Raw genomic sequence first — 24,688 nt, 5'->3', positions numbered from 1 at the left:
ATGTATGAAATGTTATAAGGCATGTAAGAGCCCCCAATAAAATTATTTTTTAAATAAAATAAGCCTACTTTATAAATATTACAGATGAAGCAAGAAGATACATTCAGTCATCTATACAACATATATATATTTGTGAAAATATACTCAGTAGCAAGCATACCATTTTAACAATTTCTACACGTACACTTAATGGCATTGATTACTTGGGAACCATCTAGCTCTTCTGGTCTCCTGGTAAAGAGGCAATTGCTTATGGAGGCAAACAAAGAAATCTACATGCTATTTCTTCCTCGGACTCCTCATTCTCCTTCAATTTGTGAAATCATTCTTGTTATCCTATTCCAAATTATTCTACCCTATTAACTTACTGTTTACATTTCTCATCTAACTTTTTGAGTTGCTATTATCAATTCAATTGCACATAGTGTTCAAAACAGACATATTTTATTAATCAATTTTAAAGAAGGAAGATGACAGAAGAATGAATATACCCGAAGCACACTGTGGGTAAAAAATATCGAAAGCACCATGGATTGCCTGAAGAACGAATGGATGTGTCTTGGAAGAAGTGCAACCACAATGCTCCTAAGAAGCGAGAAGGGCAAGATTTCATCTCACGTACTTCCAACACAGTATCAGGAGGCACCGGTCCCTGTTATCATGCCTGGTACACTAGAGGGTCTGTGAAAAAGAGGTAGACCCTCACCAAGAAGGATTGGCATAGTGGTTGCAGCAATGGGCTAACACGTAACAGCCGTGGTAAGGGTAACCCAGGCCTGGGCAGAGCGCCCTTCTGTTGGACATACGGTCGCTATGAGTTGGACTCCGTGGTGCCTGATCATAGCATCACTGTTGGAGTCACCAAGACTTCAGAGGGTACTTTGGGCTTAAGGTTTAAAGCTTAAAGAGGATTGTTTCAGAGCAATTGTTTCAGGAGCTACCTAGCTTCCATGTCTCCCAAAAGTGTGAATTCTATTGAGAGTTTGAATTCAGCTTTGCATTGACCATGCTTCCCATTTTGATCTGAATTCTTCTACATAATCTGTAAGCAAATCCTTTTGTAGTGGGAGCCAGACACTATTTAGTTCTTTTGGTCTCCCGGTAGTGAGGCAGCTGTTCATGGAGGCAACCAAACCACTTCCTCCTCTGATTCCAGAATCTCGTCACTTACACTGCTCCTCCAGGTGAGACCAACTGCTGTGCCTTGGATGGCCACTTGCAAGTTTGTAGGGTCCTCGGCACTGTGTTATGAAGGAGGAGGTAGAACAGAAACACGGAGATGCAATATTAGGCCATTGACTGGGATTTTCTAGGAAAGCATGACCTTACGGTTCCACCCACAAAAACCGATACAGTGAGAGGTTTGATTGTACATCAGAAGGATCAACAGCTGCTCCTTTTTATTTTATTTTACACAACAGGCACCTACAGAGCCCTTGGTAGACCATGTGCTGGAGACCATGTGCTCCATCCCTGCTTTTATGGAGCTTTCTTGTTGTCAGGACACACACACGGACATTAAGCAAATAATTACACATCTACTTACGTCACTACAAAGTTGGGACTTTGGGAGAGTCCTAGCCTGAAAACTTTGTTTTTGCTGGAACCTAGTTGTCAAGGTCACTTGTTCAGAAAGGAGCTGGGGTTGGGCAGACAGTGGCTAGGTCTAGGGTGGCTAGGATCTGAATGATGCAAGTTCAGAGGAGCAGCTGTGGGGAAAGTGGAACCCATGCCGCTCAAGGACGTGTAAAATAAAACAGAGCTCCAAAGGCCATTTGCTTTAATGTCCCCACCTCCAAGTCCTAGAACTCCACTTGAACAAGCAGCTTCCTTTAGTCATCACTGTCTCCATCGCACCATCCATCACCAGCAACTGTCCTCATTGGCAAAAGTCTCTTCAATTCACAGTAATTACACTAGCAAAGCCAATCCACGTCTACAGGACAAGACACATCTTTAGATTAAAAGCAGTACAACTGTGTCCTTATTAGGTTCCTAATTAGATTCTAACATGGTTCTCACAAGAGTCATTCAGCCCTACTCCCCTGAGCCTACCTCAGATAGAGACACAATGACCCTGATTAAGCATCTGGAGCAAATATTACCAATGAATTGACTCCAGTTGGATCAACTGTATCTAAACAGATACATCTTCATTAAATCATTTTACATTCTAATTGCTTCTGAACTTTTTCTTAATCTCAGATGCACATTTCTTAATGCCATTTGCTATTTCAGGAGAGCATATTTGCTGAACATTGGAAGAGAGAACCGGCTTTGCTAAAATTGTTCTCTCTGTCTGTATCCATCGCAGGCTTTATCTTCCATAAAGTGCATTTCTGAAAGCATTCGAGTTTGCTATTGAAGGGTGAACTAAGACCAGGGTGGTTCTGGATATTAACGAATAACACTGGCAACAACAGCAACAAGAGAAAGTGTGACAAAGCGAAGTATTTTCCGGGCAACTTTAATACGAATGCTTTTGTATGTTTCTTGCCTATATTCATCCCCTTATTTAGCTATTTGGTTCTTCTTTCTCTTGTTATCAAGTAGCTATTTCGGGCATCTTGATATGCTGTGAACTGTGAGAAGGAAGATAGAGAAAATACGTATCGCTGGATTTTTTAATAACATCTGCGCTGGATTGCACATAGGGGGCGAGTAATGAATATTTATGAAACTGGATTAAATGGAGCCAGAATGAAGGCTGTGGATGAGGGTGGGAGGCACACTCCTAAGAGAGCAGGTTGAATGAATGGTGCGTGGGAGAAAAGAAGGGAAGGGGGCAAAACACAGTGAGAAAACAGAGGCAAAAAGGAGCGAGAAGGATCACGGGAATGGGGACACGATCTATGCTATCAGTCCAATATAGATGTAAGACTCATCGACCAATAGCAATCTTCAGCCCTCAAACTCTTTCCTCAATCAGATATTGAGTTAGACCTAATCATAACTAGGCCCTTCATTTTAAACCAGCATCTCCATGTTCACATCTCTGTGTCACGCAGGGATGCATGGGAATGGATGAGTATCAGTAGCCTGAAGGACAGTCCAGTGATTGTAAACCTCGTTTGTCCTTTCAAGGAAGGCCCTCACACCCACGTGCTGATCCTTGGCAACCGTGGGGTCATCTCCTGTCGCCTTCTGTTTCATTTAGGCTTCGTCTCATTTGTCTGTTTTTCAGGATGGCAAGCGAAAGGTACAATATTAAGAAACAAGACAGAGACCAGAAGCAAGCACCGAGTATGTTGGGCATTTTCTTACCTGCCCACTGTGTGAACCCTTTACTATATTTGGGGGATTCCTTGCCCGTCTTACGAGTCTTTGTTCTTTACTCAAAAATCTCTCCCTGCCGTCGAGTCAATTCTGATTCCTAGTGACCCTATAGGACAGAGTGGACTTTCTTTGGCTGCAAACCTTTAGAGGTGGAGAAAGCCTGGCCGTTCCCCTGCCAAGCAGCTGGTGGGTTTTAACCTCTGGTTAGCTCCCCAGTGTGAAACTCGCTTCGCCACTAGAGCCCATTTTGCTCTTTATGCAAACCAAAACCGTATTCGCTGCCATCGACTCGTGGCAACCCCCTGTGGCTCTCTGACTCATTACCTGTTAATGAGAACAAAACTCCCAGTTTTTTTCCCACAGAGCTGCCAGTGGTCTCAAACTGGCCAACGCAGAACCACGACACCACCAGGGCTCTTGAGTAAAGGCGACTATTTCAGGATTTCGCTTTCCCAGCACTTTGCAACTAGGGTCAAAGGTAACTTAGATGTTGCCAACACCCCCAGACGAAGTCGTGTCCTGGAGGGTTCTGTCTGGCAGCAATAGCTTCAGGGCCTGTGGTGTAGATGGGCTTTGATGCTGGTATGTTGTGGGCTTCAGAGATCAGCAAGGTGGCATTGATGGCATCCCCAGACCAGGACTGCAGTGTGACAGGGTATCTTTCTAGAGCTTGTCATTCTGAAACATCTGCTCCACTCAAGATCACACTCACTGGTGGAGGCTTTTGGGTGAAAAAGAAGGCCACGCCCCCTCCTGGCAGGTCCAGGGCTATGTCTGCATAGGTGGCTCTGTCTCAGCCTTTCAATGGGTGGCTGAACTATGTAAGGTCCTTTTAATAAACTTTTCTGCTTAAATCATTAAAATATGACCTTGCTATTTACAACACCTAGATGATACAATAAAGCTGCCACACTTGTTAACTTATAATCATAAACCTTTCCGGAGTGATTAGATACAGCAGAATTCTATTATATGCCTATTGCCTCATTATCTAGACCCAGCATATCATGAAGTCAGAGCACAACTAGAAAAGTCTGTTATTTAGTGAGCCTTATGCTACTAAAGCAATGTAAATAGTTAGCTATTTCAAGAAAAATGGGTGCAATTGAGTGATGGTGTTGGTGAGGAATTTTGAATATACCCTGGATGACAAAGAAGTGCTCCTTCGAAGTGAGTGGCTAGACTTTGTCTCATTTTACTTTGGACATGCTCTCAGGTGGGACAAATCCTTGGAAAAGGACATCAGGCGTGATAAAGTAGAGGGTCAGATAAAAGAGGAAGACTCTCAGTGAAATGGATCGACACAATGACTGTGGCAATGGGCACAGGCATGGGAACAATTGTGAGGTTGAGGGAGTCGGAGCAGCGTTTCCTTCGGTTGTACTTAGGACCACTAGGACTGGGAACTGACTTCCTGGTACCTAACAACAACATACTTTAAAACGTTCATAGCAGAGTTTAACAGCTCAACTTCTAGGGTTTTTTTTACATAAAACATTTTAGAAGTTAACTTTTTCTCTTGGCTCAACGCAGGGAAAAGCACAACAATTGTTAACTCTTACCCAGGGATTGCTTTAAAGTACAGAGACTAGATATCCATTCATGGGGAGAGAGAAAATGGACCACCTAAGACCCCGCTCTCTCTTTCATAAGTCCATAGGGTTTTCTGTTTCTTGCACATTTTCTCTGAACGATGCATAGTTCCCGAAGCTGCCAAACTTGGTGAAGGAATGGTCGGCTCCCCTTGGAGACACAGGGACCTACTTCCAGGACACAACCACATTCTATTAAATGTAGAAGCTCCTCTCCTCCATTGCACATGTTGAGGTCGCAAGGATCTCCATGAAGGGTATGCTGGTGTCTCTGGTCATTTGTCATCTGCCGAGTGCTCATCTCCATACTGTTTTGTACGCTTTATCAATTAATCTAATCCCCCTCTGCTCCTCCCTTTCCGATGCAAACCCTGTTTTTGCTAGATTGCTAGAATTCCTGCACCAGCATCATCAATCTTTCCTACATCTCCATTGTGCTGCCTTCTTAGAAAACATGCAAGTCCACAAAGATGTCCTTCACATACGTATTCCAACCACTCAGTGCCTTGACCTCTTCCCCTTCAACCCAGGCAGCTACTTGCTCTCTCCTTGTGCCTCCCAGAAGCCATGGGTTCTCCTCCAGTCAAACCCATTTCTTTCTGTTTGCTGGATTAAGAGCCCTCACTAAAATGGTGCTTTAACCTCATGAAAGCTTCCACTGTATTGACCTTGCCAATTTCTATCTAGAAGCTGCCTCTGCTTTGGCTACCTCTTTATCCAGTCGGATTTCCATGGTGCAATGTTGCAATTGCTTTTTCAAGAATGCCCACTCCCTTGGTTAAAATTAATATGCTAACTATGCTCCTTACTAGGAGCTCCTAATGGTGTAGTGGGTTACATATTGGGCTGTATGGTGGTTACATAATCTGTTGTCATTTTGAGCCTTAAGAGTTAAGGGGTGGAGTTTATCCTGTCAATCAAGTTGCAGCTTGATGACCTCATTTGGAGGCACTAAGGAGATACACAGCTCGCTGGTGGCGGGGAACATACTCACTCCCTCGGAGACAACACATGGAGCTATGCTAGAGCCCTGGAGTGAAGGAGCCAAATGGGAGACTCTTGCCAGCACTGAGATGCTTCCACTGCCACTGGATCCATAAGACTTCTCACCCACTGGCCTGTGATCTTCCTGCATTTGGTGTCCTTGCATGTGTTGAGGACTGAATAGGACTTTATAGATTGGTATTGGGCACATAGGCTAATATTGAACTGATGGACGTGACCTGGATTGGGCTGGGATGTCTTCTCAACATTCAATTGCTCTTGTAGATAAAGCACTTTCTTATATACATATGAGTATCTATGAATTTGTTTCTCTAGCCTACACAGACTAACACAGGGTGTTTACCACAAGGTCAGCAGTTCAAAACCAACATAGAGAGTTACAGTCTTGGAAACCCACAGCGGCAGTTCTGCTCTGTCCTTTAGGTTGGATGTGGGCCAGAATCTTCTCTATGGCGGTGAGTTTGGTTTTTGGTTGAGGGTTGTGGGAACTTGAGTGAGCCCCTTGCTATGCCTCTATTGCCTCATCTAGGAAATGAGGATGATGGTAGTACCTATCTCATCTGTGTTCTTGTGCATAGAGTTGCTATGAGTCACAACCAACCTGATGGCACCTAACAATGGCGACATCTCATAGGGTTGCTGTAAGAAGGGGTGGTGCACATGGAACTCTTAGAGGTTTACCTGAGACGGAAAAAAAAGTGCTAAATAAGCATTAGTTAGTCATAACTACTTGACAACCCACAAATCTGGATGACTTCAGCCATTGATATAGGTATTCAAAGACGGAGTATTACCAGGGGGGAAAATGTCCTGTAATTGGGGAAAATAGTAGCTCTATATAGTCTTAGAGAAACTCTGGTGGCACAGTGGTTATGTGTTGGGCTGCTGACTGCAAGGTCGGCAGTTCAAAACCACATCTTCCTATGGAGAAAGACAGTGCTTTCAATTCCTGTAAAGAGTCACAGTGTGGGAAACTCAGCTCTGCCCTGTCCTATCAGGTCACTATGAGTCGTCATGGGCTCAGTGTCAGTGAGTTTTGAGGTACAGTGAACCCTCGTTTATCGCGGTTAATAGGTTCTAGACCCTACCGTGATAAATGAAATTCCGTGAAGTAGGATTCCTTATTTGTAAATCAAATATGTTCGTAGTTAGAGCATAGAGGACATGAAAAAACACTCTTTAGTCACCATTACACTCGTATTACCCAATTTATTAAACGAAAAAGGGAAAATACAGTAAAACATTTTGGACGTTACAATTATCATTTATTATTTATTATATTATTTATGGCATCAAGCATGTACAGTATGAGCCAATCAGTGGCAGTAATGACAGAGCATGCGCTGTTACGCAAAAACCGCGATAGAGTGAAGCAGCGGAAGTCGAAGCGTGAAGTGGCGAGGGTTCACTGTATAGTCTTGATCCACAAAATTAAATGGACCCTCAATACAGGGCCCTTTCCTACATTACACACACACACACACACACACACACACACACACCCTGCTTTCAAATGTTTAACCTTGAATCTGACCCATCTCTAAGCTGTCATGACTAGTTTATGATTACTTCATACATTTCAAAGAAAATAAAAATGATCCCTCAGGAGCTCCTGGGCTTCATTACATCTTCAAGTCGGCAGTTGCTCTTTTATCTGCGTCTGTCTTCTTTTTTATATGTCCTGCTGTCTGGCCAGGGGGTCCCAAAGTTGTCCTGGCAAGTACCTCTCTGAGTGCTCAATTCTTTTCCTGCCTTCCCAAACACCACAGCCCACTGATTATCCCACCTCACGCCATCTTTTGTTGCTTTAAGTGCCATGAAGCCCAACCCTAGGGCCCTGTGCAGACTAAATGAAACCCTGGCTGGTCCTGCACCATCCTCACAATGATCGATCCCGTTGCTGCAACCACTGCGTCAGTCTATTCCCTTGAGGTTCTTCCTCTTGCTTGCTGCCCCTCTGCTTACCACCCATGATGTCCTTCTCCAGAGACTGGTTTCTCCTGACAACATGTACAAAATACTTGGGACAAAGTCTCCCCATCCTGGCCTCTAAGGAGCAGTCTGGCTGTATTGTTTCCAATACAGATTGGTTTGTACTTTTAGCACCCCATGGTACTTTCAATATTCTCTAGCACCACAATTCAAATGCATCAATTTTTCTTTGGTCTTCCTTATTCAATGTCCAACTTTCCATATACCTGAGGACGATACCAGACCTTGGGTCAGGCGCAGCTTAGTCCTCAAAGTAACATCCTTGATTTTCAATACTCCAAAGAAGCCTTATGTGGAAGATTTACCTAATCTGCTTTTAGGTTTTGATCTCTTGATGGTTGCTTCAAGGAGCATTGATTGTGGATCCAAGCAAGACAAAAATCCTTGACAACTTCAACCTTTCCTCAATTTATAATGACATTTATTACCTCCTGGTTCAGTGGTGAGGATTTGGGTGTTCTTTACATTGAGTTGTACTCCATACCGAAGGCTGCAGTCCTGGATCTTCATCAGCAAGGGGTTCAAGTCCTCCTCGCCTGCAGCAAGGAAGGTTGTGTCATCTGCACATCAAAGGTTGCTAATACGCCTTCCTCCAATCCCAATACCTCATCCTTCTTCATATAGTCCAATTTCTTGGATGATTTGCTCATCATACAGATTGAATAAGTATGGTGAGACGATGCAAACCTTTCCTGATTTAAAACCACGCGGGATTCCCTTGTTCTGTTTGCATAATTTCCTCTTGATCCATGTTCAAGTTCCTCAGGAGCACAATGTAATATTCTGGAATTCCCGTTCTTCTCAAGGCTGTCCACCGTTAGCTATATGAGCCACACGTTATAGTAAAACATAAACATCTTTGTATTCTCTGCTTCTAAGCAAGATCCATCTGACATCAACAATGATATCCCTTGTTTCATGTCCTTTTCTGAATCCAGCCTGAAGTTCTGGCAACTCCGTATCAGTGTGCTGCTGTACCGTTGTTGGATGATCTTCAGAAAAAATTACTTGTATGTGATATCAATGATATTCTACAATTTATGTATTCTATTGGGCCACCTTTCTTTGGAGTGGGTAAAAATACGAATCTCTTCCAGTCAGCTGGCCAAGAACCTATATTCCAAATTTCCTGGCATAGACGAGTAAGTGCTTCCAGTGCTTCGTCAACTTACTGAAACCTTTTTATGGTTATTCCATCAATTCCCGGAGCCTTGCTTCTGGCTAATGCTTTCAGTGTACTAATCTCCTTCCTAGAGTACAATTGGTCTTTGCGCTTGAAATGGTGGAATGTCGACTTCTTCTTTACTTTCTCCTTTGTCTAGGTTGTACTCATCTTAGAGAGACTCTAATTTCTTCCGTCTTATTGCGGTATTTTCGGCATCTTCTCCCAGCTTCTGGGTCATCATTTCACTCTCTGTAGAGTGTCTCTTGATAAACAGAAATCCTCAAATTTAATGCAATTGAGTTTATCAATCTTTTATGCTTTTTAGGATTATATTTTTGATATCATGTTTACCAACTACGCTGAGGTAATAAAGATTTTATTTTTTCACTTTTTAAAGTTGATTAATTTTGCTTTTTATTCAGAGTTTTAAACCACATGAGATTTTTCTGATATATGAAAAAAGGCATCAATTATATTTTTGTCTAAAAGAATAACTAATTTACCATAATTATTTACTGATAAAAATAATTTTCCCACTCATCTCTGGTATTACTTCTTTCATCTTTCAACAACCAAAATATTCTTGAATTTGTTTTGGGAATCTCTAACTTATTCTATTTGTCTATTTTTCTATCCTTACAGTCTTAATCACTTTAGCTTGATAATGTCTATGGAAAAGAATGTGCCCAACAAAACTGACAAATGTCTTGTTAATGAGGATTTCTAAGATGCTGCAATGTTATAGCATCTTAATGTCAATAAATCAGCTTTATAGAATAACCAAATTGCACCTCATTAAAATGCCATTTGAAGATTGCCCGTTGGCAAATTTAGACTAATATGATATCTGATTATCTTGAACTAACAAGCAAAGCTTTGGTATTTTATACAGCATTCTTGTGAGTAAGCATCTGCATTTACATGGTTGACATGAAAAATAAAGAAACATTGAATCTTTTAACTACTAAATCAAGATTTGGCAATTTAGTTTCTGTAAAACTACATTTCTACAATATAATATTATTGTTCTAAATTTTATTTTCCCTAATGTTTATTTAGTAGATTAATTTGATTTTATAGTAGTGTAACAACTATAATTATATTTTGTTTATGCCACGTTTTATTATGTACTTATATAACACTATAATTAAAATAGTTTAAATAAATCCTGGAAGCTAACTTGAATTTTCTCCTTTGATTTCATCAGTCATTTTATTGCTTGAATTTGAGAAATTCTGCTCTAAAAAGCTAACAGTAAAATTAAACAAAATGCTTGCTGTTGACTTGGGTTTTGCCTCACATTGGCTCCATGTATGCAAGGTAGAACCGTGCTCTTTGATTTTCGATGACTGCTATTTAGAAATTAGACCTCCAGGTCTTTCTGCCCCGGTAACTCTGGGTGTAGTCAAACCTTCAGACTTTGGGTGATAAGCCCATTAAGCATGTACCACTTTGCCACATCGGAACAGAGTCCCCCAGTTATTATACTACGTGGGTAGATGTACATCAGGGAAACGCCCATGAGGGCTACAGAGAACTCTTTTTAAATGGACGATCTGATTCTGACATCCAAGTACTGAAATATATTTAATACGTTTCCCATACTTTTAACATCATGTTCAAAACTCTTACCACTACTGAGCAGTCTGCATAAAGTGGTTCCTATCTGTCTCACTGATAAGTAGGAATGAAGCTATGCAAGTGTATACAGACCAACATTGATGAGCAGTTCCGAGAGGCTGGCAGGAGGAAGAAAGGAAGGGGGATCTTACTCATTGCTTAGGGAATACTGAGCAATGTTAAATGGTGATGGGAAATTTTGAAAGTGGATAATGGTTGACCTTCATATACATCTAACTAACTCACTGAATTGCCCTTATGTAAGAATATTGGAGTGCCGGAGATCGAGCCCCTCAGGTGGGAGGACACTCAAAATGTGACTGAGGGAGGAGCTGCTTTCTTGGGGGGGTGTCCACCAGGGTGGCGGGAGTCCTCCAAGACCCTATCATTTAGTTTCACTCCAGCAGCCAGAGTGTTCTCTTAAAAATAAAATCATTAAGCCAGGCTGTGTCACTCTTCTGTCCAAAATTCTCCAGGGATGTCCCCTCTCACCCAGAGACCATTCTTCGGGGACAATGCCCCTAAGAAGAATACAGTTCTACACTCCTCTGGGACCTCTCTAATCTCATCTCTGCTCCCTCCTCCTTACTTGCCACCGCTCACACCTCAGAGCCTCTCTGCTTTGTCTCAAATTTGCGAACCATGCTGCATCTCAAGACTTTCTCCTCCCAAGTGTCCTCAGGGGTCAGCTCCCTCCTTCCTCTAGGCCTCTGCTTAAAGGTATCTGTATTTGTCCTGCCTCCGTTTGGGTTTGTTTGTTTGTTTTGCTGCAAACCTTAAAGGATATCTCCCACTAGAACTAGAAGACAACCCCCCAGGAGGGCAGAGGCTCAACCTTATGCACAGCTGTGTCCTGAGCCTATGGAAGAGTTACTGGCATGTGGCCCATGCTCAATCAATACCTGTTGAGTGAGTGAATGAACAAATGAGTTCTCTTTGATTGCTCTGCTTTCATCTTAAATATGATTTCCTCATTCCCCCATCACCCTAATTCTGACTTGCTCGAAAACCAGCTTGCTCTTTTTCTTCATAAAAGTTAGCATCTACTGTAATGAAAGCATTTACAGCAGAGGAAGGGAGACAGGCCTGGCGATCTGCTTCTCAAACACCACAGCCTTGAGAGCCTTAGGGCTTAGTTCGACTCTGCATATCTGGGGCCACCAAGAATCAGAAGCAACTTGACATCAGCTAACGGCAAGGATAAAGTAGGGAGAGAGTTCCTGGAAGCGGCCAAGCTGTGTGTGATATAGTATAGCATAATTCTTGTTGGGATGACATACCAACCAGACCTCCCCAGAAATAGGCACCAAGGCTACATCACACATGCAAAGACTTCTGAGGGGATTGTGTGAAGAAAGCAAAGCAGGAGCAGGAGAAGACTGAGAGAGCTGTCAGAATGTTGTACCTATCTGACTCCAAATTAAAGAGCGAAGGCTAGAAGACTGGGTGGCAGCTGATCTAGACGTCCATTGGTCTACAGAAGGTGAATGCTCCACATTTCTAAAGGCCACGAAGAATCCTGAGTCAAAGCCTGACCACGAAGCAGTCCCTCTTCTTTCCGGAACACACCTGGCCCAGTATGCCCAACATTAAGTCTTTGGTGGGGAACAGCCCAAGGGAAGCATGGCCTTGGGACAGACACAGCCATGGACGGAGTGCACAGTGACATTCTTGATTCCCCGTGAGGCACATTGTTATGGCCATCACACCCCTGTTTTCCTGAGTCCCTAAAATCATGGCATGTGCCACCAAGTTTTGTCTTCTGACACAATCAGTCCATGTCCTGAGGCCCCAGTGATGTTTACAATATTCTGATCATGTCAGAGAATGTCCTCCAAGTCTACTGGCCTTCCATGATGTGGCAGTTACATAATCATGTCAACTTGTGAGGGGTAGAGTCTAGCTTGTCAATCAGGTTGCAGCTTGATGATTCATTTGGAGGTGTCATAGAGATAAAGAGCTCACTGTAGGCCAGATGCACTCACTCCCTGAGAGACATTCCTGCTGACAAGACACACGGAGCTACACTAGAGCCCTGGAGCTGCAGGAGCCATGTGGAGACCCACGCCAGCACTGAGATGTTTCCACTGGCACTCAATCAATAAGACTTTCCACCCACTGGCCTGTGATCTTCCTGCACTCGGCATCATTACCTGTGTTGTGTGAGTCTGAAGAGGAACTTACAAACTGGTATCGGACATATGGGCTAATGTCAGACTTATGGACTTGATCTGGACTGGGCTGGGATGTTTTATCAATATACAATTACTCTTTCATATGAAGCACTTTCTTATACACATATGAGTATCTATGAATTTGTGGCTCTAGTCCACCCAGACTAACACACATTCCTACTCTCTTCCTTTGCCATTTCTGTGAAGACGGTGCTCACAACCATGGCACATTGTCAGCAGAACTGCTTTCAATGTCCTTTCTTGACTTGGAGCAGGTGATCATTCTGATACTTTCTGTAAGGCATTTGGGGTCAGCACACACAATATAAAAGAGGTCTTTCCCTAATGCCGGGGCTTAAGTGGAGAGGAAATGTTTTGAGAATGATGAGGGCAATGAATGTACAAATGCGCTTTACACAATTGATGTATGTATGGACTGTGTTAAGAGTTGTATGAAAAAAATAAAATAATAAAATTAAAAAAGAGTTGTATGAGCCCCTAATAAAATGATTAAAAATAAATTAATAAAAATAAATTCAAAGTCAGCACACACAAAAAAGAGGTCTTTCTGGAGTCAACAATGCGGTGATATTGTCAAAGAAACACATAATTGAGTGGAAGGCCTCTGTAGGCACATGTGCCTCTGTAGGCACAGGCTCTCACCGAGTATGGAAAAGGCAAACCCACCAATGATCTTGGCTGTTCTCTGTATAATAGTCCATAAATGTGTTTCAAAAGAAAAACAGTTCCAAGGCACCTGGTACCATGAGACATCAATGCTACATAGACTGGATTGAAATGAAGGGTGTGCTCTGGTTGGATTGCTTAATATTAGGCTCTTGCCTTTCCAGGCTGTCAGCTTCAAGAGAGCAGAGGCACTGGGTGCTTATGTACTCTTCCACTCTATCCTTAGTACCAAAATCCAGAGTCAATATTCAGTAAATAATGTTAAATAAATGAACAACAGGGGCTGCCTCGATGGGCTCAAATATAAGAACACTTGTGAGATGGCGGAGGGCCAGGACATGTTTCACTTTATTGGACATAGGGTTGCTTTGAGTGGAAGCCGACTTGAATCCACTCAGTGACAGTGAGTGTGGACTACTTTTGAGTGGGTCATTGTTGGGGGGGGGGGCTGGCATGGAGGACTCAAGTTGATCTGACAATGTGGGTGCATTGCAATGATTCTCTTTAATTCTTCTCAATACAAGCGGGTTAACAAAGTGAATGGAATTGAAAAATAATGAAATTTTCCCATGAACTTTTTGAAGCCTCCTACCGTGTATGAAGGAGCAGAGGTTAAGTGTTGGGCTGCTAACCACAAGGTCAGCAGTTGGGTACCATCAGCTGCTCTTTGGGAGAAAGACTTTACTCCATTGAAGGGTGACAGTCAGCAAACCACAAGGGCAGATCGACCCATCTGACAGGGTTGCTGTGAGTTGAAATCAACTTGATGACAGCGAGTCTGAGTTTTGCATGTGAATGCGTGTGGATGCATTTATATGTATATGTACGTAGCTATTGTTAGTGTTAGGTTCCATATGTACAAGAGAACAGAACACACCTCGCACGGTTCGAATGTCTGAGTCCAGTTGCAGCCCCTGTGTCAGTACACTTGGTAGAGGGTCTTCCTCTCCTTTGCTAAGCCTCCTTGTGAAGCAAGATGTCCTGACCACAAGTCCAAACTCTGTGAGGCAAATTCCAGTCATCCTTGCCTCTAAGAAGCATGCTGGCTGTACTTCTTCCAATGCAGATTTATTTTTCTTTTGGCAGTCCAAGGTACTTGCAATATTCTTCACCAACCCTCTACTTCAAATCCATCTATTTTCCTCTGGCCTTTCTTATTCAGTGCCCAACTTTCACAGGCAAATGAAGCGGTGGAAAATACAGTGGCTTGGGTCAGACCTGTCTTAGTTTACAAAGTAACCTCTTTGCTTCTCAACACTCCACAGCAGAGGTTCTCAATCTCCCTCATGCCGTGGCCCGTTAATCCCGTGCCTCATGTGGTGGTGGCCCCCCAACCATAAAATTATTTTCATTGCCACTTCATAACTGTCATTTTGCTACTGGTGTGAATCGGGTGACCCTGTAAAAGAGTCTTTCAACCCCCAAAGGGGTTACAACCCACAGGTTGAAAACTTCTACAAGGAGATCGTGCACAGCCAATTTACCCAAAGCAACTCATCTTGTTTATCTTCTAACTGCTGTTTCCATGAGCATTGATTGTTTATCCAAGCAAGACAAAATCCTTGACAACATCAGTCTTTTCTCCATTTTTCATGATGATGCCTACTGGTCCAGTTGTGAGGATTTTGGTTTACATTGTTTACATCGTTTACATCGAGTTGTAACCCATACTGAAGGATACATCCTTGATCTTCATGAACAAGCGCTTCAAGTCCTCCTCACTTTCAGCAAGCAAGCTTGTGTCATCTGCATATCGCAGGTTGTTAGCGATCCTTTCTCCATGTATGTGTGCACATACACACTAGAGAAGCAACTCAGCTGAAATTTTACAAAATGAAGATAAGTAGCTAGTATATTTGTGAAGATTTTTCTCTACTCTCAATATTTTGAAAACTGTAGCAATAATTGTACCAATTTTGGGAGTTTGTTCCATAAACCAGAAACTGTCTAATAGGAGAGTTATTGTAGGATTCATTTTTTTAAAAACACTTGACTCTCTACATAGGAATATTAGTTCCAAATAAAGAAGAAAAAAGTATTTATTTGATGCGTACATTCAACAGATATTTAAATTATAGTAATAAGATATTGAGAGACAGAGTTTTAGTTCTTGTTGAATACGAGTTCTGGGTTCTGTGGTGGTTGGCGTGACCCAACCATCGATGATCTTTGGACCATGATCAATGGACTAGTTTCCTAAGGACCACCTTTGAGCCAAACAATGGTCTAGACCATTTTGTCTTTGGCATTGGACTCTTTTGAAGAATATTCTATGTGTAGTCAGGGTCCAGAAACAGAAACTCCAGGACCAGAAAAGAGACTGTTCCTTAGGGTAAATTATTAGTGAATAAGCAGTGTTCTGGCCACATTCCTATGGCATTATCAGTAAGCTGGGATATCAGAATCTTTGGGAAGTTCTGTCCTTGTGGAACCTTTTGACTCCCTGGTGGTGACGTGGGCTAAGCTTAGGCTGCTAACTACATGGTGGTTTCTGTCAATCAGCCACTGCTGGAGAAGAAATCAATCTGCTCCTGTAAAGTTTTACAGCTTTGGAAGCCAATGCGGGGTCTCTATGTGTCAGAAGTGGCTTTATGGCAGTGAGTTTTTATTAGTGAAAAGGTAACCCCCATTTTCCAACAGCATATTCAATACATTTCGATCAATTCCTGTGACTGGCTGAAAGTGATTTTGCCTTACCTTCGATTTTAAGGCTCTCAAAGAGAGCAGAGGTGCTTCAATGCATTCAGGCAGAGGAACAATTGCGAGCAGGGCACAGGACTGTGCAGTGGTTCGTTGTGTTGTACATCGGGTGTGGGTTGGAGCCGATTCGACGGCACCTCACAACAACAAAAGCGAACGCTGTGTTGGATAACCCCCTCTGGGTGATGCCAGTGCTTTCAGGATCCCCCCGCCCCCCACGCACTGTGAGCAAGGTCAAGGCCAAGGAGACAATGGCGCTTTGTGATAAGGGCTAATGATAGACCCTATGATTTGAGGTGCTGTTTTCTCATCTCCAGTTCCTAATTGCTAAAGGTTTTAAGAAATAATTGACAAGCTAATTAAAAAACACTCTGCCAAAATACCATACCACACAGGGCTGCGTAATAAAGGCTGCGTTGTAGTTGCAGTTGTTTGGAAAGCTGTTCGGGGCCCACGACGTCTCCGCTTTGGAGCTAATGTTCGGCTCGGTGTTTGTTTTCCTTTCTCGGGAGGTGGAGCTGTGGGGCGGGCTGGGGCTCAGGGGGGTGCGTTTCTTAAAGTCTGGGCTTTCTTGCGGCTGAGATTTTGACAAACAATGGAAAGACGGCAACCAGTAACCATTCCTACCTTCCAGGAGCTTCGCGAATGGAGAGAGAAATACAGAGGGGCACATGCAACTCCTGGGAGAAGGATCAGGAAGTGCAGATGTTAAGGCAATGAATTATACAGACAGGAAGTGAAGCAGCTAAACCTGAATGCATTTGTGGGAATTTGGGAGACCAGGAAGAGGAGCGGAGAAGATGATTCCAGGAAGTGTGAAGACAGAGAAAGTCAGATGCCTCTGAAAAATGAAACGTGGTTTTCATTTGGCAGAGGGAAAGCGCGGCAGGTGGCAGGCCAGAGCTCAGAGGCTTAACCCACATTAGGGAAATAAAACTTACCCTCAGGGCCATTGGAAACTCTTACCCATTTAAAACAGGAAACAACAATCAGGTGTGTGTGGTAAAAGGTCACATTGGAAAGATATTTTAAATGGTCATTGTGGACAATCTTCTCGTGAATGGAAAATTGATAAAGTAGACCTCATCAAAACTGAAAATGTTTGCTGTGTTCAAGTCTATGGACAGGGAATAAAAAGACAAGCTAGGGGTCGGAGAACATATTTGTAAAGCATATATTCCACAAGGGACCAGCATCTCCCCCACGGCCATGAATTCAATCCCAGCTCGTAGGGACCCAAAAGGACGGAGTGGAACGAACTACTCCATAGGATTTTTAAGGCCGTCAGTCTTTCCTGAAGCGAATGGTCTCACCTTGCCCTCACGAAGGGGCCACAGGGTTCAAACCACTGACCTTTCTCGGTTACCAGTCTATCACTTAGCATACTCTATAGCACACACAATGAACCAGTCAAAAGAGAAAACAATTCCATTAAAAAAGGGACAAAAGACACAAGCAGTGGTTTCACTTAAGGGGATATGCTGTCGCTGGGTGCTGTCAAGCCGGTTCCTATTCCAGGCGGCTTGTGCACCACAAATGAAGCACAGTCCGTGCCCCCGCCATCCTCCACACCAGCACGCCTGTGGGAGCCCATTGTTGGTAACCCAGCTCATAACCATTCTGCTCTTGTCAGTGGACCCGACGTTAACAAGCATGATCTCCTTCGTCAGGAGCTGATTGTCCCTCCTGAGACCTTGGCCAAAGCACTGGAAAGGAGCCTCACCATCATTCTTTCTAGGGATGATCCTGGTTGTACTTTTCTCAACACTGATCTGTTCCTTCTTCTGACAGTCCTCAGTATATTGCATATTCTCCATCGAGACCATCATTCAAATGCATCCATTCTTCATCAAGGTTCCTTATTCATTGCCAAAGTTTTCTTGTTTTGGGGTGATTAGAAATAGCATGTCTTAGATCAAGCATACATTTGTCTTCCAAGTGACATCTTTGCTTGAAATACTTTAAAAAAATTTTTTGCAGTAGATTTCCGAATGCCGTATCTCTTGCGAATGTCTGGCTTCTGCTTCCACAGATGTTGATTGTGGATGCAAGCCAAATGAAATCTTGAACAACTTCAATCTTTTCCCCATTTATGAAGATGTTGCTATGGGTCCAGCTGTGAAGATTTTTGTTGCTGTTGTTGTTTTTATACTGAGGTATAATCTACAGTGAAGGCTCTGGTCTTTAATATTTGTCAGCAAGTACATCAAATCCTCTTTGCTTTTAGCACACCAGGTTGTGTCATACGCTTATTGCAGGATGTTAATAAACTTTCTCTAAACCTGATCTAAGTTCTTCTTCCTGGAGTCCAATTTCTTGGATTATTTACTCAGCGTACAGTTTGAATAATTGTAGTGAACAGGTTCCATCCTGGTGCCCACCTTTCTGATTTTAGACCACTCAGTATTTCCTGTTGTTTCGGAAAGACTTTTGATCTACATACAGGTTTCAGATGAGCATAATAAAGTATTCTGGAATTTCCAGACTTTACAATACTACCCACAATTTGTTATGATGCTGTGGCAGTTACAAAATGTCATGTCAACTTAACGATATATAGAAGTATAGGGGTGGTATTCAAGCTGTTAATCCGGTCGCAGCCCAATAGTGCTTCCTTTTCATGAGGGGGGCCCTTCTCTCTCTGCCTTTCTCTTCCTGCTGGTGAGCCACCCAGAGACCCGGGAGAGCCCTGTGATGTGTCTGCCACCATTGGATCCATACAGCTCTGCACCCACCAACCTGTGAGCTTCTTGCAGCCTGCATCATTTCATGTACCTGTGTGAGTCTGAAGAGGGACTGATGGCCCAGTATCAGATTTATGGACTTGTATTGGACTGGGCTGGAATGTTTTCCGGATATATAGTTAATTCTTGATATAAAGCTCTTCCTTACACCTGGAGGAGTATCACAGGATATGCCTCTTTAGTCAATCCAGCTTACCGCAGATGCACACAGGTGAATGGATTTACATAGTCAATGAAACACAGGTAAGCGTCTTTGGGGCATCCTCTCCTTGCAGTCAAGATCCATCTTGTGATAATAATGATACCTCTCATTCCACATCCTCTTCTGTATCTGAATTTTGGTGGTTTCCTGTCGATGTAAGATGGCAGTCATTGAAATTATCTTCAGCAAAATATTACTTACATCTGATATCAGTAATACTCTTAATATACACATTCTGTTCAATCACCTTTCTTTGGAATGGACACAAATATAGATCGCTTCTAGTCAGTTGGACAGGAACTTGTTTTCTAAGTTTCATGGCATGCGATGAGTGAGCGCCTCCATTGCTTCGTTAGTTTGCCCAAACAAGTCCATTGGTATTCTATCCACTCCACAGCCTTCTTTTTCCCCAGTGCCTTCAGTGCAGCTTGGCCTCCCTCCTTGAATACCATCAGCTCTTGGTCACATGCCACCTCCCGAAATGGATGAATGTTGATCAAACATTTTTGGTATAATGACCATGCATTCCTTCCACCTTCTTTTGATGCTTTCTGTGTTGCTTAATATTTCATCCATGAAATCTTCAACATTACAACTTGAGGCTTTGGGCGGTTCTTCCGCTTGAAACATCGTCCCTTCTGGTTTTGTAGCCCAGGTCACCATTTGAAACCTTCTGCTCAGCTCTTTTGGTCCATCAAAGTTTCTATTGCTTTAACTACTCTATCTTCAAAAGCAAGCTTCAGAATCTCTCTGACATCCACTTCGACATTGTATTCCTTTTCTGTCTTTATGATGCCCCTTTCATTTCTTCAATAACCCCAGCGTGGGGCTGTTAACCACAAGGTTCAAACCCAGGAGCGGCTCCAAGGGAGCAAGACGAGGCTCTGCTCCCTCAAGGACACACAGTCTTAGAACACAAAAGGATTTCCTGTAGGGGTGCAATGAGTTGGAATTGGTTCTGTGATTTGGCTAGTTTCTTTATATCGAGCATCTTTGATGTTCTTCCAGAACTCACCTGGTGCCCAGTCATTCATATTCAATGCCCAGTATTCAGTGCATCAAATCTATACCTGACATGGTCTATACATTTAGGTAGAACATATTCAAGGTTATATTTCATCTTTCTTAGTCTTTTTAAAATTTCCTTCAGCTTCAACTTGAACTTGCATGGTGTGATTGCTAATCTGGTCTGCAATAGGCCCCTTGGGTTTGTTCTGATTGAATCTTTTAATTGTTTTTTGACAACAACAACCATACTGAATTTAATTCGTGTATATTTCATCTGATGGAGCTACATGTATAGTCACTGTAAACATTGTTGAAAAATAGTATTCCAAATAAGTTGTTGGTCGTACAAAATTCCATCATGTGATCTCTAGTGTTGTTTTTATAGCCACATCCATAGTTTCCAATTACTGATCCTTTCTATGGGTTTACAACTTTCACATTCCAATCATCAGTAATTATCTATGCATCTTGATTGTACATTTACTGTACTCAATTTCAGACTGCAGAAGTTGGTAAAAACCCTCCAGCTTCCTCTTCTTTGCCACTAGTGGTTGATGTATAAATTTGGATAACTGGCCTTCCTCCTAGGTGTATTGATATGATCGAATCTTTGACAGGGTTGTCAAGGATCAATCTTGAGATAATCTTTGTAATGATTAATGTGATGCCATTTCCCTTTGATTCTTCATTCTGTGCATGGTAGATTAATTGTCGTATTTAAAATGGCAATATCAATTTATTTCAGCTCATTAATGCCTAGGATATCAATCTTCATATAGTCCGTTTCACTTTTACAACTTTCATTTTTCTAGATTTCTATTTTGTCCATTTTGCGTTCTGGCTATTAGTGGACGTTTGCAGCTCTGTCTTCTGATTTGGAGTCGCATGACCTCCGAAGATGAAGGTTCTGAGACCTTTGTCCCATTTACATCATTAATGTTCCCAAGGAGGTGGATTGACTGCAGTAAGAGCCTCAAACATAACAAGAATTCTAACAACGTGCTTTGAGGAGACTTCTCTGCGCCATAGGTATTTGAGTGCCGTCCAAGCTTTGGAGTCCTTCAGATCATATTTTTATGCTTTCCTAATGTTTTTTAGTGGCTTATTTTTCAAAAGAGGACACTCTCTTTCCTCTTAATTTATCTTAGTCGAGAAGCTCTCCTGAAATCTGCCCACCATAGGTGAACCTGCTGGCAGTTGGAACACTGGTGGTATCGCTTCCAGCGTTACAGCAATGCCCAAGCATTCACAGTAGGACAAATGGACAGATGACTGGTGGGAAGAGTGTAGATAGATGGCCAATAAGCTTTTTAAAAGGTGCTCAACCTCATAGCCATCAGGGAAATGCAAACTAAGGATCACAATGAGAAGTCACTACACGACTATTTTTTTGAATGCCATTCAGTCAAGTCTGGCTCATTGAAGCTGTAAAGGACAAGGTGAAACTCCCCCACAGGTTTTGCAAGGCTGTTATCTTTCCAGAAGCATACGACGCCCACTCACCCTTGGAGTCACTGGTGTGTTAAAGCAGCCAACCTTCCCTGTAGCTGTCAAACACGCAACCACTGCATTGCCAGGGCTCCTACATACCTATACAACCAAACACATGTCTGTGAAGTCCAATCCAAGTCATAGCAACTCTGTAGGACAGAAAAGAACTTCCCCAAGTGGTTTCCAAGACCATAAATCCTAACAAGTTCCTAGGTGATGGTAATACGTCTGAGGGCTTGGTTGTGGGGGGCTTCATCAAGGTTGGCTTAGAAGTCTTCCCACTGCTTTTTGTTTTCTGGAGGTCTTTTAAACCGCTGGTTAGAGCGGTACTTATCAGAATGCAGACCTGAGATCAGCAGTATCGGTATCCCTTGGGACCTTGCTAGAAATGCACATTTGGGGCTTCACCCTGAACCCAGTGAATGAAGTTCTTAGGGTTTAGAAATACGTGTTTTTAAAAGCCCTCTAAATGATTCTGCTTTGCACCAAGTTTTAGGACCATTGGGCAGGCGAATGGCAAAAGAAGATATTGGGAAGACAATTTAGGACCTTTTTCAAAAAACCATTGCCCACACAGTATATTTCATCCTACCCACCCCTACAAGACAAAGTAGAGCTGCCATATAAGGTTTTTAAGGCTGTAAATCTTCATAAAATCCAGACTGCCTTATCCTCTCCTGCAAAGAGATTAAGGGTTCAAAGAACCAGCCTTCTAGTTAGCAGTTCAGCCCTGGAACCACTGCACCATCAGGTCTCCTGTGCCATTTATAATGAATATTCAAGATATCATGAACTGCCAGAAGAATGAACAAATCTGTCTTGGAAGAAACACAACCAGAATGCTCCTTAGAAGTAAGGATGATGAGACTTTGTCTTGTGTCTTTTGGACGCCTCATCAGTAGAGAACAGATCCTGGAGACGTCTTGCTTGGTAGAACAACAACAACAAAAGAAGACTCTCAATGAGATAAAAAGGCACAGTGGCTGCAAAAGGGGTTACACAGAGAGCAATTGTGAGGATGGCACAGCACTAGGCAGTGTTTTGCTTTGTTGTACAGAGGCTCGCTCTGAGCCATAACCAACTTGACCGTACCTACCAGCCACAGTGAATAACAAGTACAAGTGCCTCCTGGCTGGAGCAAAGAACAATCCAAGTGCCATCTCGGAAGGGTAGTAGCTATAGACTTCTAGTCTACATGCAGATAGAGACAGCAACACTCACTTACCTCCTTTACAGCTAATCTGGTCTAATCAGTCAACTAAATACACGGAAGGAATAGAGCCCAAGATTAGCTTTAAGTGGCAATTAGTGGTATTAGGCAATGCTCATTATATGCTTCTAAGCAAACCAACATGTTGAATCTTAAAAGGGAATACAACTAGACATATTTGTGAACTGCAAGCCTTTGGGGTCTCTATCTTACTGAGAATCATAGGCTCAATCGTTCCAGGAACAATTGCCTTTCAGGTTGATTAATGGTGACAACCTGAACCATCCTTTCTCAGCTGTCTATTGAAGGTGTAGCCTGGTTTCCCCATCATGCTGCTGGGAGGATTCTGCAGGCAAAGAGCAGTATCTGGTTTCTTGGTCCTTTTCTATTCCTGGCTGTGAGTTTGGGATGTGGCTGTCAGCATTCGGAGAAGCACTAGGTCACTGGCAATCATTGCCAGAGTGTGGATGTGAGCCGTGGTGTTTGACATCTACTTTAGACCCTTTAGTCATCACTGCTCTATTTGTAGAATGGGCAACAGTGAGTCTGTGACTTGGCTCTGTAGTTACCTAAGTAGGTCTTAACTTGGAATGATTTTTACTCATTTGTTTTTTGCTCTGCTTGCAAATTAACCAGATAAATGTCTAAAAAATGTTAACATGCTTTCGTCACATTGTTGGAGAAAGTTGACAGCTCCTAAAAACTCATTTATTTTTATGTCCCCTGAGATCTTCTGAAATTCTCACTAATGTCTGAATTCTTAAAGAGGTAGTATGGTATAGAGGAAAGTATATGAGGATTATAATCAAGCAGATTTAGGCTTTAGTAGCAGAATTGTCACTTAATACCTGAACTGAAGAGTAACTTGACTTCTCTATGCCCCGTTTTTAATCTGTAACATAGACTGTATAGCCCCTTCAAAGTGGAGAAAACACCAGAACCATACATACACCGTGCCTGGCTTGTATTTAGGAGCTCTGTTGGCAGACAAATTATGCATTGGGCTGCTACCCTCATGGTCAGCAGTTCAAAACCCCAGCCATTCCTTGGGAGGAAGATGAGGCTTTCTACTCCATGAAGAGTTACAGCTTCAGAAAGCCACAGGGCGGTTCTGCTCTGTCTACAGGGTTGCTCTGACTTGAAGTTGACTTGATGGCAGTGAGTGGTTTGTTTGTTTGTTTGTTTGGCAAAATAGGTATGCCTTGGAGCTGCTAACCTCAGAGTCAGCAGTTCTAAATCACCAGCCATTCCTTGGGAAAAAGACAAGGCTTTCTACTCCTGTAAAGAGTTACAGCCTCAGCAATTCACAGAGCCGGTTCTACTCTGTACTCTGGGGTTGCTAAGAGTCAGAATAAACTGGATAGCAGGGAACTGAGTTGAGTTGAGTTGACATGCATTTGGCCCTCAATAGCTCTTGGTTTCTCGCTCCTTGTATTGAAAATAATTGCTTGTTCTTGATATGTATTTTATTGTACTCAGAGAAATGTGATTATGACAAGTTCATGTTGTTTCTTCTTGTTTTCCTTATTACTTAATCAGCATTAAGTTTGCTCTTATGAGGTTCAGTTTGTTCTAGCTCATTTTCCAAGGATCAGTAGACCCATATTATGGTTTGAAAAATGATATTCTTATCTGGAGAACATTCAAAATAGGATGATATTCCAGCTGATGAGTATCTGTCAGAAGGGCTTACATTAAAAAAAAAACCATACTATAAAATATTAAAAGTAACAGAATTCCCCCATATCTTTGAAAGAACTGAAGGAGCAATTGAGTACTTAGACGAGTGGACCAAAATTAAACCTCAATATATGATTGTGAC

The sequence above is a fragment of the Echinops telfairi genome, unplaced genomic scaffold, assembly GCF_000313985.2.
Source record: "Echinops telfairi isolate 266 unplaced genomic scaffold, ASM31398v2 ScPeMD7_12;HRSCAF=54, whole genome shotgun sequence".
NCBI lineage: Eukaryota > Metazoa > Chordata > Mammalia > Afrosoricida > Tenrecidae > Echinops > Echinops telfairi.
This window is presented reverse-complemented; position numbering follows the sequence as displayed.